At 36.0% G+C, this 15,567-nt stretch overlaps 1 protein-coding gene across 4 annotated transcripts in view; it reads left to right on the plus strand.

Annotated features, from left to right (window-relative positions):
- The window catches only part of LOC110378779 (uncharacterized), a 123,316-nt gene that overhangs the window by 17,559 nt on the left and 90,190 nt on the right, over positions 1–15,567 (plus strand). The window lies entirely within an intron of this gene.

Genomic DNA, 15,567 nt, shown 5'->3' on the forward strand with positions numbered 1-15,567 from the left:
TGGTTCACCGTTTATAAACGAGCCGCTTACAATATCACATTCAACCCTGATCACAGTCGTAGGTAAAATGTTGACTGGAAACTGTGATACATGCCATTTATTACCTTTTAAAATCTGCTTATTAAATCCTAACAGTCTTCTGAAAGAGCTTTCTTTGCTAAAATCAATGTCTTTTGTACAGAAAATAGTAGTTTTTAACGTATTATTATTGCATAGTAGTTTTATTGTTGCATCCTTAATTTCAGATTTTAAATAATCACTGATATCTTGCAATTCATATGTACCTTCCGGTATTTCAATAACTTCGTTGGAACCGTAGTAGAACTTGTTATTCGTTTTGTCAATGTTGGGAATAGAATTAAATGTTGAAAAATGCAATAAGGCGCACTCATAAGCTCCATCTAGTTGCAACGTATTTGGATAGTATGTAGATAAATTTGACGAATTTCCAGTTATTGACAAAGTGAGTGACATTGTGGAAATGATTAAAATTAAAGAAAAACATACATTTTATATTTTTTTATTCCAAAAAGTCATCAAATACTCTAAACATAAGTGACCACAATTTACTGCATTGAATCTTTGATATCTTGTGTAGTTATAATAAACATTACAATTCTTAAAATATCGCATTAATTCTGTTGGAGGTTTTAAATCTCCATAGCTATCAAAATATTCACAATGCTTGTATAATTTAACATAAGCTACCCAATGAGTTCCTTCGTTCTTAGAATCGTCTAAGTTTACGATAGCGCATTCAATTTTTTTCGGCTTCCTTGGTAACTGATCCTTCATGTAGATTCCCGGAAATATGGGATGTCTTTTGCATACTTTTGAATATCTACATTAGTCAGAGGACGATTGGGTAGCATACTTTTAGTTTTTGATGGTTTTATAAACAAACCTTTGCCATTTTGTACGGCTTAATGTATAAACCCTTGCCCACCACTAAGCCTTCCATAACCTTATTGTGTCGTTCTGTTTCTCGTAAATTTTGCTGAGCTGCTTTGTAATCATTCACAGTTTTGCAATACCAGCGGCACCACCAGCTAAAGTTCCTAAAGCTGATAAACCAGCGAAAATAGGGATTAGAGGCAAAACCCTCCAGTCTTTGGCAAAGGTATTACTCGCGGTACTCGAATTCGATTAATTCCTGGAAACATTTTTTGCTGCTAAATAAGCAACTTTAATCAAAGTTTTACTATTCTTGGGTTTCATTTTTAAATTTTGATCTAATTTTGAAACCAAGCTTCTAAATGTTTTACACCGGAACCAGACTTCAGTTTTGCTTTCATAACCTTGCTCACTAGCCATGAGCTTAACTTTTCACCTTTTCCCGCATCTTTTGATTTAAGTCTTTGTTTAGCCATGTTGAGTAATTGTAAGTCAGCTTTGTGACGATGGGATAGATCTGTATGATTTGCGTAAGCAATGTCGTGGTGCATACAAGCTTCGTCTAGCTTATTCACGCCTCGATCACCTCGCAACAATCGTTTTTGAAGTTTAGTTCCTGGTCCGCAATAATTGTATCCGGGCAAATGAACTTCGAACGGTAGATTATTAATTATGTTATTTACTAGTCCACCACCTTGCATTACTTTAAGTGTACTGATACAAATATTACATCTGTATTATTTATATATTTTAACTCATTATTGCAGCTTTATCAATCCAACTGTTTTCTTCATCATTCAGACCTAACCACTTCACGAACAGTTTACGTCCTCTTCTTTTTAAAACTTTTTCTATCAAATAAACATCAGAATAATTAGATTTCTGAAGTTCTTGCTCATAAAATGCCCCCAATATTATTTTTTTTCGCTGATCTTCTATGTGGTATGTTACTGGTATGGTTTTATTAATCTTTTTAATAGTAAATAATTCAGTTGACCAATTGGGGGTGTAACCTTTCTCGAAATTGTGTTTGTATTTACTGATGCGTACATAATCGCCTACTTTAAACTTAGGTTTCTTTGTATGGAGAGAAGATATTTTCTTTAATGTTCTGTTAATATTTTCTTTTATATCGTGTTCATTATATTTATTTACTTCAGCTGGTTTATATTTAATAGTCTGATGCTTTGTATTATTATATGTCTTCAATATTACTTCTAACGGTTGTCCTAACCATTTGTAGTTTCCGTTATAGCTAAAAGATTTATATAACTTGTTTTAATAGTTCTTATTAGTCTTTCAACAATCGAAGCTTTTTTGGTTGAAAACGTTGAGTAATGGTTAATATTGTTCGTCTTCATAAGATTCTGAAACGTATTGTTATAAAACTCGGTCCCCATATCCGTTTGTAAATTAACAGGTCTGCGATTACTATCAATCAATATCCTTTCAAATGCATGAGTAACATCTTGTTTATTTTTTGATTTCAATGGTTCCGCCCAAGCATACTTTGAGAAGCAATCAATAACCACTAGCACATAATTGTAACTTTTATTATACTTTTCAAGTTTTGCATGTCCATCAGATCGGCTTGCCACAAATCATCGATTCCTTTTAAAATAACTGAACGCCTCAGGAAATTTCTTCGTGCGGCTTTATGTATTTCATTAACTATTTGCTGTTTTGCCATTAGGGAAATTTTTAATTAACTTATCTACCTCTGCTTTAGTATAAAACTTGTCTTCGAAATGAGTCAAAACGTCTGATGACTTTGTTTTTAAATAAGACTTAACTGCATTTTGCCCATCTATTATAATTTGAGAACGTAATGAAGAAATCAGTCTATTGAATTCTTGTACTGTCTGAGCATTCATTCGATCTACATAATCCTTGTTCACAGCTTCGTCTCCTTCTACAGGAGATCTTATTCCTTTCAATCTAATTGTTTTTAAATCATAGTCTCCCGTTTCTGACTTGCACAGGGCGTTCTCATTAAAGTCAAGTAACTCTGTTAAACGTAATCTTTTATGAACGTGATGTCCAAATTTGTCTACGTTCATATTTAGGTGTATATTGATGAAAGGTTAACAATAAAATGAATACATTTTTTAAAATCATTTATTTATTATTTTATTTTCACGCAATTCTTCAATGATAGATATAATTTCATTGTTAACTCCAGTGTTACCAGCATCTCGAGAAGCTATCAGTAATTTTAACCTATCCACTAGCTCATTTGGATCATCCCAATATACAAAATCTGTGTTCTTTTTCCACATTTTTGTCAATGATAGTCCTTTTCCCTTCGGAATACTGTCTTGGATGGTACTTTGTAGTTTAAAAAGTGGCTTAATAACTTGTAAATATTTCTGCCCCTTATTACTTTTTATTGGTTTACCGGAATCATAGTCTCGTCGATGAGCATTTGTATCGAGTAGCATTGACTTATAATGTTGCATATCCCTGTCGGTTACCAAACTTAAATCTACATCTTTCTTTAGCAACAATTGTTTTAAACCAGGTGTATTTTGATATTTGTGTCCAGACACATTAATATATTCATCGCTGATTGTTATGCGAGCTGAACCTAGCATCAAGTTCCCATCCACCACTCTGACACCATATGGGACCCCGGCAAGTGCTTCTGAGGTTATTGACCAAGATGATGTATCACCCTGTTTATTTTCAACCAATGATTGAAACGAACAATCACTGTCCTTGTCGGATTCATAGTCACCGTCGACTTTACTCAGGTTTTCTTTCTGAGAAGCTGAATCAATAAATGAAATATCTGCTTCTTCATTTCCCGTAGCATATAAACGAGGAGGTTGCATGCTTGCATTTGCAATTAGGTTGAGAGGTTCTGTTACAGGCTTGAACATTGACTCCAGTGTCTGATTATTATCAATCTCAATGTCTTTCATCTTTCGTATTTTTTTCTTAACAGCTTCTGCAGCATCAACAATTTGTTTTTAATGTTTTTCCATTTTTATATCTTGATAGGTTAAGCGTTGTTTAACGAATAATAATATTTCTGTGGTAAGATACTTAAATATTTATGATCTTAATCAAAGATTACAAAAGTGTCAAATTTATTTCTGTAACATCCTTTATTTTGGAACAATCCTTATTAATGACTATATAATTGAAAGGTTCACTCCATATTTTGAACACATTTCACGGAATTCGCTCCATGACATATCAGTGTTGACATGTTCTTCATAAATATGTTTCAAATTAATTTCATCTTGTTTAAAAAGTATAATTAAGTTAGCATTGTCCCGAACTAACTGTTTAGGAATTTTAGTATATGTTTGGTTAAGATAAAAACAATCAATACATTTATGTCTTCCCATCGCAAAGTAATCACGCATATTGTTTTGGTTTTCGCAAGCAACATCATCAAATATGATCACAGAATTAGGTTTTGCCTCCTGGACACTCAGTACTTCCTCATTACCATGATATTTCTGGAATGATACACCAGGAACTCGTTGCAAAACTTGTTCTAAAAAAATGTATTTGGGTTGATGCAGAGTTTTCGAATAAACATAAACATTTTGAAATCTTAATCCATTCTCATGTATGAGAAGACCTATTAACAAATTAGTTTTTCCAGAATTGGAAGGCCCGCAAATAATGCAACGTACAGAGTTGGGTAGCAGGTCTCCATGACGAGAACCAGTATTTCGAGGCTCAATACAAACTGTATTCACATTTAATGATTGTGGCTGTTTGACAAACTTCATGGTTACTACATGAAACGAACAGACTAAAAATGACTCAATTAATTTGTTACATTCACATTTATAAGCACTAAATAGTCTGTTCTCATGCTCGTTTTAGTTTTAAACTAATAACCAATTGGAATGGCGCCCAATCCGTTTGCTGATCGAACAAGGTAATCCATTTATATTATTGGGCATTCTAATCCACCGAGAGCGACGGAGGCGAACGGAGTGAGCCGTAGGAACGGAAGGTGGATTAGAATGCCCAATAATATCCTACTAATTGCAATATGGATACCTTGATTTGCAAACCAGTAACAGATACTAGGAACCCATAATGTCGACGGAAATCCTACTTTATAAAATAACGCAGGTATTCTTTCTTAGAACATAGAAAATAGCCAACATTCCTGAAAGCCTTTAGAAAAAACTTAAAACACAATGACCGTGTAGTCTGCGTTGCAATGCAAATTTTAAAGAATGGAATTCGTTGCCGGCGACTATATTGTAAGAACAAAAGAATATAAAATCTACAGTCTCTAAGGCACGGGGCTATTTTCGACTTCCAACACTAGAATTGGCTAAAACAGTTCACTATAAAGGCAGGGTTCAAGAATAGTGTTAAACATTAAGTATATTTCGTTGTCAACTTATGCCTATTGGATTCTACATGGTGGTCTCTCTCACGCCATAAAGTTACAAGACATATACGGGATGAAACTTGACTGAGTCGGAAGCTCACGCATTTAGTTTTTAGTACTACCAATAAACTTGCTAATGACACACGTTATAAATTGGCATCAAGAAACGTGCACTGGGAAAAGGTATACACGCTGACTTCAATATCAGAAACTCCAGCTACGTTATTTGAAATTCCATATAACCAAGTAAGTATATGGCAGATCTGTACAACGAAAACAAAGTATATGGCAATACAATAGCGCATTTGCACGGAATTCCTAATAACGCATGCAAAATGCAAATGAACGAGTAGAAAGTCCTGTCACGGAGGTTTATTGATGATTTCTTCGTTGTGTCAACACACCCATGACGTGAGTGCGGAACCCCGCGTTATCGGGAATATCTGTGCGTTACTAAGAAGGACGGAGCAGACGATCGTGATTAAAACAGGGATCTAGAATGTTCTATGCTTGTACATGCCTCGAGTGTGTGTGATTGGGAGTCGTACTTCCCAACATAGTATATAAAACATAACGGCTTTGGTTATGTTGGAAAGTAAGCTTAATTTAGCCAAGGAATATTTGTCGTCACGGATTTTAACATCAGTACAGCTCACGCCATAACCGTTAGAAGTCGTGTAACACGTGATTGTAACAGGGGTCAACCCAAAACCCTCCGTCTGCAATTGGTTACGGGAGTTTTGGGCAAAATTCGTACGTTATTGACACGAGCAAGATTTCAGGAGCATAACAGATGATATTACTGTTTGTAAGACTATCCGTATCAGAAGTCGATGACTTACAATCTAATCTGATCACATAAATCGAAACGGTTGGAGAATTGCAGCATTACGAGGTAGATCAATGAGGCAATCTCAGACTCCACTTACAGAGCTCCTTACATAGAGTCACGTAAGTTCCAGGCATAGTAAATTACTTGCATTAGATCGTAATAGCTTAGTTAATTACATAAAGATAAAAATCTGTGTTACCAACTTAATGGAAGCTGGACAATTAATAGCTTATGAAGTTGGCAGTGGTACATTGTTATTACTGAAACGAGAATGCGAGTACGTGTCAGGTCAGGAAATCCTTTGAGTTTTGCTAATCGTCTCCAGTTTCGAAATTACACAGTAAGCCCTGGATATAGTAGGAATGGAAAATGAAGCGCCTGTCGGAGTTGTGGCCGAAAGTGGCTTATGTCTGCCCATAGCTTGCGATAGTGGTGACAGACTAAGTAAATTGATTGATTGATCGAATCAGCTTTATGGCGACTCACCGATCAACTAAATTGTTTCGTTGCACAAATGCCAAGCGAAAATTTCAAGCAAAATGATCTGGATGGAAGCGATAGTTGGCTAACTTTGATAGCAAATTCTAATTATTATTGGAAATACTGTGGAGCGTACAATAATCCTGTTGATGTATTCAGTTTTCGTAACTTGAAGCGAATTAATATCAAAACCACGTGTACATTCTCTGTTGTCTATCAACTTTGCGAATGTGACAAGAATTTCCAAGCTTTGGATGTTTCGGCTCCTTGAAATACCTGTGTGTAACTTATATTAACCTGGTCTTTGTGTATTGTCGAGCTCTCGTCCATACGCACAACTAGACAGGCACTTAATAAGATTGGGATAGTGTTTGGAACAGACAGATTTGGTCACTTAACCTTTACTTTCGGCGAAGTCTCATTTACGTCTTTGCCTGTTTCCATAATTATAATCTTAAGTAAAAATTTCGAAGAATTATAATAAAATAATAACATATTGAATTAGTTTTTAGTCTTCGTTGTACTTGTAGTTCCGAATGAGTTAATAATAATGTACAAAAACCTTGCGTGAGGCGAACAATCATCTCTGACGGTGGTCTAACGAACTGCTTCTACAACACTGCGCTTGTGTACCTACCCCAATACCTTAATACCAGTTAATTGGACATTATAATTACTTGTATTAATAGCTCTACTTATTTTAATAACACTTCTTGTAAATAAATAATTTCTATGGCATATTAAAACTACAATCAAAACATCGATGTATTATTGAATCAGGCAATGTACAATCTCATGTGTTTCTTACCAGTAACACCGTAGCTGAACAATTACGAACGATCCATCTTTTGGTACGAAATATTCTCATTTATTAGCCAGCGGAGCCGAATGCAGCAAAACTTGATCGCTTGAGGCACGCACCGGCCTCCAACCAAGTGAAATGCACAAAATCCATTCTGTTTTATCTCGTTAACGACGTCGACCGAGCAAAAACTAGCCGTGTGCTACGGTGTTAAAGTCCAAAATTTATAGCACGCCCGATTTTATTCTGGAGGTGACGTGGACGGGGAGAAAAGTGAGCAAACGATTTTAGACCCATCTGCTGTACGTTAGAGTTGAGAGTTGTCTAGGGACACTTATATTAAGGGTCGTTTGTGTAGCTGCGTGGGAAACTAGACCTAGATATGTTGGAATAAGGTTGTAATTTGGTTGAGGAGGGTTTTATACCATTTTTTATGGTGGTCGGTCGGCAATCAGCTGTTTCGGCACGCGCTCTCAGCCCCCTGGGAGCAGGATGATGTCAGCCTCGCTCCCCGAACATGCGAGAGCTAGATATTTCTATTAAATTTTCCCTGAATTTTGCCTTAATTTTGTGGAATATGGCTCATAGAAATATGGTAGGTTGAGGTAAAATTGTTATCTAACCTGGTTTATTGAATATGGCGTAGGTAGCGCATATCACGGCACTGAATAGGTACAGGAGCTAGTAAATGTTTTATAAATTAAAATTTTGGGATTCCCAATAGTTGACTATACTGATTGGGAAGTTTTTTTCCACAGTTTTCAAAAACTGTGGAAAAAAACTTTAGACATATACAAATAACTTGAGTATCAAACCTATGTAGGTATTCTTGCACTTTATCATCAGGCATAGTCCCAGTACATAGGTAGTATCAAAAGTCTAGATTCTAGACAGACGCATGTAAATAATGGTGGTGATAAACCAACTTTCCGACCGAACTAAACACGAGAGTTGAATCCTTGAGCCTTCTGAGAAATGGGACTCGATTGTAGATAACTCATTTCTGTTTGGTTTCTACAATGTTTTTAGCAAAGCTGATTACGTCATCATCAGGAAAAGTTTTAATATTGCGCGTCAACCGAGTATTACGTTTCAGTATCTACTTGTTATTTATTAGCCACAAACCCGATTTTTTTTAGAAGAGAAATTATATGACTCAAAAAAGTAAAACATGTCTACTTAAAAAATAATTATTAAACCAATTAAGTACGAAAATTACATCGACCTAAGTGAACGGAAACAATTCTTGTTTCGTCTTTCTTTTATTTAGCTAATGGTCAGTATCTACGTGATACTTAAACTAAATATACTCCTTATATCTTCGGATAAGATAACTATAATAACTATTTATTAACGATAAAATATTATCTTACAATTTCTTGCGTGGATCGTAAATAAACAAAGCTATAAATTCGCTCATTCGTTTCGGAACGAAAAAGAAAATTAAAATTAAATGAATCCCATCGTATCGATGTTCGAGCGTTAGATATTACCAAATTGAAAGGAAAAATTAAAGATTTTTGCATATTTTAGCTATTACTAAAAGTATCGTGAGAAACACGTTTTTGATACAAAAAAAGTCCCCCATGCGAGTTCGATCATTAGGGTTCTGTACTGTACCATCAAACATGTATTAAAATCAATATTTAAATTTAACTGAATACGTTTTACTATTTAAGTTACGGTAAGAAGAATATTTCCGCAAACCACCATTTGGATACGGATCTAATAATATTATTTAAATCGACATTGGAAATAGTGAAGTGAAAAACGAATGACTTAAGAATAGAGATGACGTGTTTCACACACATTATGTACTGTTAAGTTATGCATAACTTAAGCCTGGTTCGACTGAACAAACACACATCTTTGAGACAATACCGAGGGACTTTGTTTTAACTACAAACTTTTGGTAAGTGTGAACCTTTGTTGGTTTTAACATCAACTGGTTAGAATCATTAAAATATTTCCAGGTTTTTTTTTGTGGATTATTTTGATTATTTTTCCGACCCAAATATCGACCAATAGAATTGCACCATTCGACGTCACGTGGTACAACCTACATGGTATTATACTGAAAATTTTTTGAATATTTTCTCTGGTCGTTGCTACGTCAAACTGACAGGTTGTGGCCGACATTTGGGACGGAAAAATAATCTCCCGAATACCACACGAGCTTCATAATTATCTGGCATTTCCCTCAAGGTTCCCTGCAAACAAATAAAGTCGTCAAGTTTTTCAGGAAAAATCACTCGCGCTTCGCGCTCGTGATTTTTTAACCTGAAAAACTTGACTCCTTCATTTGTTTGCAACGAACCTATCGGAAAATACCCGATAATTTTGAAGCTCTTGTGGTATTATAAGTGATTATTTTTCGTTTAGAAAGCATATTTTACCATTCTTAGAATGCTTACGGTAGAGATCGACGCAATGTTTTTTACGTTTATTCTACAAGCTTTGCTAGTAGGAAACTCTTTAAAACCATTAGCGGCTACATCTCATTGATTGCTACTACCTACGTAAGTATTTAATTCTCATCAAATTATATTTTCTCTTCTACCGATATCTTAAGAATGTAAAAGTCTGGTTTAAGTCCATATGGCTGTCTTCCAGTCGACCACAAAACGTCGTTTTCTTCGTAAATTACGCGTTAAATTGCACTCGAATAGTTCCCTTAATTGCTTCATCAGTTTTTGTTCGTGTTAATGACATTTTCGCTAGCGTGACTGCAGCAGACAAAAAACACTATCGTATGAGGCCTACGACAGTATGTTTTGTGTCTACTGACTACATAAATATCGAATTAATACCTCTTTTACTTCTTCTATAAACACAATCCACAAACTTGAGACATCGCCTATAGATGCATCCATTGCTCGCTTAATATTCTAAAATTATTTCAAAATAGCGTCAAAGCAGCATTAGTAGCGTATCCGTATTTTCGGTCGACAACACGATACGTTGCACCATATTTTAAAGTAAACAAATGTGCGTAATGTTTTTATTGATAAGTTTTATCAAGACTGTTTGGATAAATTCTTGCGTCAATAAAGAATATATTGTTGGCATCGCGTGTGGGCAGAGTTTCGTAATGTTTCCCCCTTTTAATTCTGGTTTCTTATTTATACGGAACTGAATTTTTATTTCTGTGTACAGCTGTAGCCTTATCCTATTTCTTATCAATCTTTCAGTCTACATGCAGTACAGCTATTTAATTACTTATCATCAGTAAATTACTTCCGACAACAAGCGGTTCCTTCTGTTATTGTAGGAACTACTTATTTCCATCGTTATAAGTAACATCTTTAATTTAATTAACGCAATATAATTTTAACTACCACTAAACCCCAACATAACTCGACGTCAAATGACATTTAAATCTCATTTTATTTCTGAATGACCTACCAGGCAAACAGAAGGCGCTAGGACGCTGGCCAGTGTAATTGGAATCAGTGTGCATTGTGCCTGTATCGAACATCCCTAATCCATAGGAAGTGATCCATCAGCGGCTTATCGCGCAGGAAACATGGCGTACATAACGTCCACTGGGTTTTTTATTAGACGCCTTCTCGCCTCCTCGGATAACTCGTGAAATATACTCGCTTCCAAGAATACGGAGATCCTGCTCGATGTGGAATAGCTATGTTTTTACAATGATTGTATTTGAGTTGTATCCTCTGAGTTATGATATCCTGGTGTGTGTTATACATTTTATATCATGTTTTGTGCGTGTTTTTTGAGGAGGAGTATATGATTTGCATAACAAAAGCAACAAAATTGGGAGGAATTTTATAAAAATGAAAACCGGTTACAGAATAGAAAATTAACTAAAACACAGAATGGGAGTGATTTGAACACAATATCAAGAATGTTCTCTTAAATTAATGATCCTACCTATCTATAAGTAATACGAATACCTACCTTATAAAATATTGTTTTGAGATATCGTTTTAAATAATGGCCACTTACTTAATTAAGAAGCTTTCATCTGACACGGTCAATGACTTCTAGTCGACAGTTGAATATCTAGTTTGTAAACATAAACATTAGAAGTTAGGTAGATATGGTTTGTTCATCTCAAATTGGCATTTCGTATCTAGAATTCGACGGCATATAGAAACTTATCTTAGTTATTTCTTGCGCTCGGCATCTGAATTGAAAATCAAATCTGATTTTTGCAGCGAACACAAAACAAGTTCCAAGTTCGATGTTTATAGTAGAAGAGTTCACTTCACCACTGCTTTGTAAATAAATGTCTTACTGAATAAAGAGTAATAAAGAAGTTATACAACTAATTAGAAAACGGGAACACAAATAATCAGAACAACAAAGCCAGAGCCAAGACATAGATGAGGGCAAGGCATAGTGACGGGAACAAAACAAAATGACTTAATAACAACATGTAGTAAAGTTGGGCAATCCGTCGCGTCGGCCCGTAATAACACGGTGCGGTCCGACCGATGCGGGCGACGGGCCCGACATAGCCACCAATTTTTAGTTTAAAATCTGCCATAAACTATGAACTTATAGCGATTTGTATCTAGCAATGTCGTACAGTTTAACGCAAGAATTCGTAAATAAATTCCTTAAGAATTGAAATTGAATCGCTAAGTAGACACGCGTCCTAAATTAAATTAGAATATTTAGATGTAAATCTGGATATTTCGTTTTCTAGAAACACGTAACGAAACGCTCAAAATTATAGAACTTGATTTTTGGTATCTCGTTCATATTTTTCAAGTGAATGCCCCATTAAATATGGCTACCGCAAAAAAACGTTCTAAGCTGAATGAAAAAAATGCTTTAAAAACCCGTCCCATCGGCATATTTTATTACGATTAGCTACTTTCATTAAAACGGGTCTAAATCAACTGGATCTGTGCTGGAATGTGCCCAAATTAACCTCTTGACATTAACGACTGGTCTCGATTTACCATTCCGGAGAAACTGTAATGGCTAAGTCGTTCTGCAATTACTCAAAGGTATCTCGATTTAAAATCGCAGTATCTTTAATATTGTTTCTAGCTAAGTTTCATAAAAGTAATTATGAAACTTAATTTATCTTAGTGATACCTTGGTTTGATTTGATCTACAATTAGCTTGTAAATGCTATTATAATAATTTCGCTATAAACTTAAAGTTTACAAAGTCATTTGCACCGCTCCCCGCTTCGCTTATCGCGTCTCTCATAGCACACACCACATAACCACCAGTAAATAACTTCAGAGCCCCGACTGAGCACTAAAACGCTGAGCTGTAAAAACGTCCATTCGCTTTACGTCGACCATTGGCAGCTGCAGCGGTATTTCGCATACTTTAATACCTAATATACATATTAGTGGTATCGTAAATACTAACACGGGAACCAAATGTCCGGATGAATTTTGGCTCGGTGCAGCTTGACCAAATCCATTCAGCTATGTGGACGAGCTTGCAAACCGTCGCGTTGCGCACGAAAATTAGTTACGAATTTAGGTGCGTCCTTGCTGGAGTTAATAAGGCATTAACGATCGATAAAGGATGTTGGAACTAATTTGATCACGTTTCGACATACATTTGACCCGTAACGCCGTCTAAGCATACAAAATTTTCTTAGACATCGATACCTCAAATGCTTTTACGGAGTTTACCGCAAGTGTTTGATATGGATTCCCAATCATTCCAATACAAGCCGAGTTGTGTTCGCTTCTACCAGGACTATCTCTTTAATTTCCTATCCCCCTGGTACCCGGCCTCCCGCGTGTTACATTCGGACTGTCGTATATGACGCTATAGTTATAAAAGTGCGCGTCATGTGCGCTTTATATCTCGTAAGTGCGGCACACATCTGGCCGCCTCGTTACTGCGTCTTACGAAGATACTCTCCCGTGAATTATGGCGTATATTACTAGCTTTGTGACTTTTATTAAGTGTTGGAGTCACACTAAAGAAACTACATGATGAAATATAAAACATAACTTCTAGGAGCGACCGTAAGTAAATCAATGTAATCTATCGCTCCACACCTCCCCTTCGTGAAGGCAATCAATCCACATAGTTAGACCGCCAAATACGTGCTCCAATTAATGTGACTTGTAAATCACTAATCAATATTGTACAAAGATCAACAAACAACGCAGAAGCCCCACTTCATATTCAAGGAATCGCTTATTTATAATTCTCGATGAAATGTTAAAACTGCAAAAACGTAACTTATGTATGGTTTCCTGGTTGATCAATAGATGCAAATAGCATTTGATAGTTGATAGTGGCTGACGTGACAGGAATTTATATGAAGCTTGCCTAGCACGTTTGTTGCTTATAAAGCGTATATTTAGACCGCACCAAACCACATCGGCTTTAGATATTATTTCTTCAAGAGTAATAAAACGTTTCCATAAGCCCAAAATTTATAATGCCGTCCTCAATAAATCACTCAAATCCTTATTTAATTTAAAACATTGATGTTTCAAAGTATTTATACACCTTAAATAAAACTAAACTAGCTGATACGAGAAATTCAGTGCAAAACAATTCGTTGCCTTTTGAAAATGGCAACAGTCTCGAATATAAACTAATAAATACATCGTTAGATACAAATTCTTCTTCTCAATCAAGCAATGCTTATGATGAACGATTCCTTAGCTGTGAAGAGATCCTCCGTGGGTGGCGATATAAAAAGATTCCACTGCATAGCATTGTGGTCGTAACAAGTGGAGCAGTTTGTTTACTTTTAAATTCGATATTTTTATTGTGGAGTACACGAGCGACTTCACAGAACTTAATCATTTCTGCAACACATCGTGTTTCAACGTAAAGTTCTCGGAACTGTGTGGCCGAGACGAGGCATCTGCGACAGCGTTTGTCACGGTTATTCAATAACTATAAATCTTTTGTAATATCTTACGTATTATAAGAACATGCTTAAGCTTTCATAATTTCATAGCGTAAGAGCATATTAATATTCTATGATCAAAGGTTAGGAGACGGCGGCCGGTGCCTGCGTTAGTCACCACTAGCTCACTAGATTGATTATCCTTGATTACATTGAATATAAACACAACCTTGTTTGAATCTACAAGTATGATTTTTTCCGAGAATTTAGTCATTATAGTTTCAAAAGTTGTTTTTCAAGTGGCTTTAGCTAATTTACCAGTAATTAAGCTCCGTACTGCGCAGGAGGAAAACACTAATCTTCATTTGTGTCATAAAAATAGCCGGATTAAAATCTAGCTGAGTTGGACTAGGAACTGAGAGCATTATTGCAATTTTTCTCAAGTTTTCTAGAGAACAAGTTGTATGTGAACTGTGGCTAATGTATTGCTTAATCCCAAATCTGTCGCGGTGGTTCAACTCTCAGACCAGATTTTTCTACTCGATCGTGAGAAAGCACCATTAACAGTGATCTACGAACTAGCTTGCTCTAGATGGAAGTCCAACATTCATTCACCGCTTTTCCCAAAGAGCGAGCAAGTTCATAGACTCGTTCATTTTTCTTCTCAAACAGGTTTCACTGAGCTGGCTGTTGCGTCGTGACTTAGTTTATAATTTACTGTGAATTGTTTACTTGAATACTTTTCCATTGCGTTTGCTATTAGCTTAGCTCTCACTAGCTATCACCAGTCTGTCAGATCTTCTCTTCAGCTGTAAAGCACTATCATAATTCACATCGTCAGTTTCCTAGACGATAAAGTTTCTAGACGCGGTTTTTATCTCATAATTATCGCTGATTCACAGAAGGCTGTGTAAATTGCGGCAATTCTCCGACGACTTTATTTATACGTGTTCGTGGAAAATGTGCGTCGTTGTAATGCGTGGCGGGTGTCGATCAGCGCGCATGCGCGCAGCCAGCCGTAGTAATGCGCGCTGCGCCCGCGCACCCGACCCCACCCATTGTATGGAGATCGAGAACAACATAGATCAGTAAGTAGATAGGTCAGCGCTGTGCACGCGTGGGACGAGTTTCGCTTAATGTTCACTGCGCAAAACAAAAGATTTATATTATGTCGACTAACTTGGTGCTTTTTGAGAATCTCCTCAAGTTGAAATCTGATTTCCACTCCAAACATGAAGGAATTGTAAAGACTTAATGCCTATAGAAGTGCAAAGACAATAGTAATGCCATTACACACAGAATAAACACTACAAAATCATCGTTTCATTAAATAAATTATTAGCTTCACAAATTGTCTGTACCAAAGTCTGCTTAGA

The sequence above is a fragment of the Helicoverpa armigera genome, chromosome 2, assembly GCF_030705265.1.
Source record: "Helicoverpa armigera isolate CAAS_96S chromosome 2, ASM3070526v1, whole genome shotgun sequence".
Taxonomy (NCBI): domain Eukaryota; kingdom Metazoa; phylum Arthropoda; class Insecta; order Lepidoptera; family Noctuidae; genus Helicoverpa; species Helicoverpa armigera.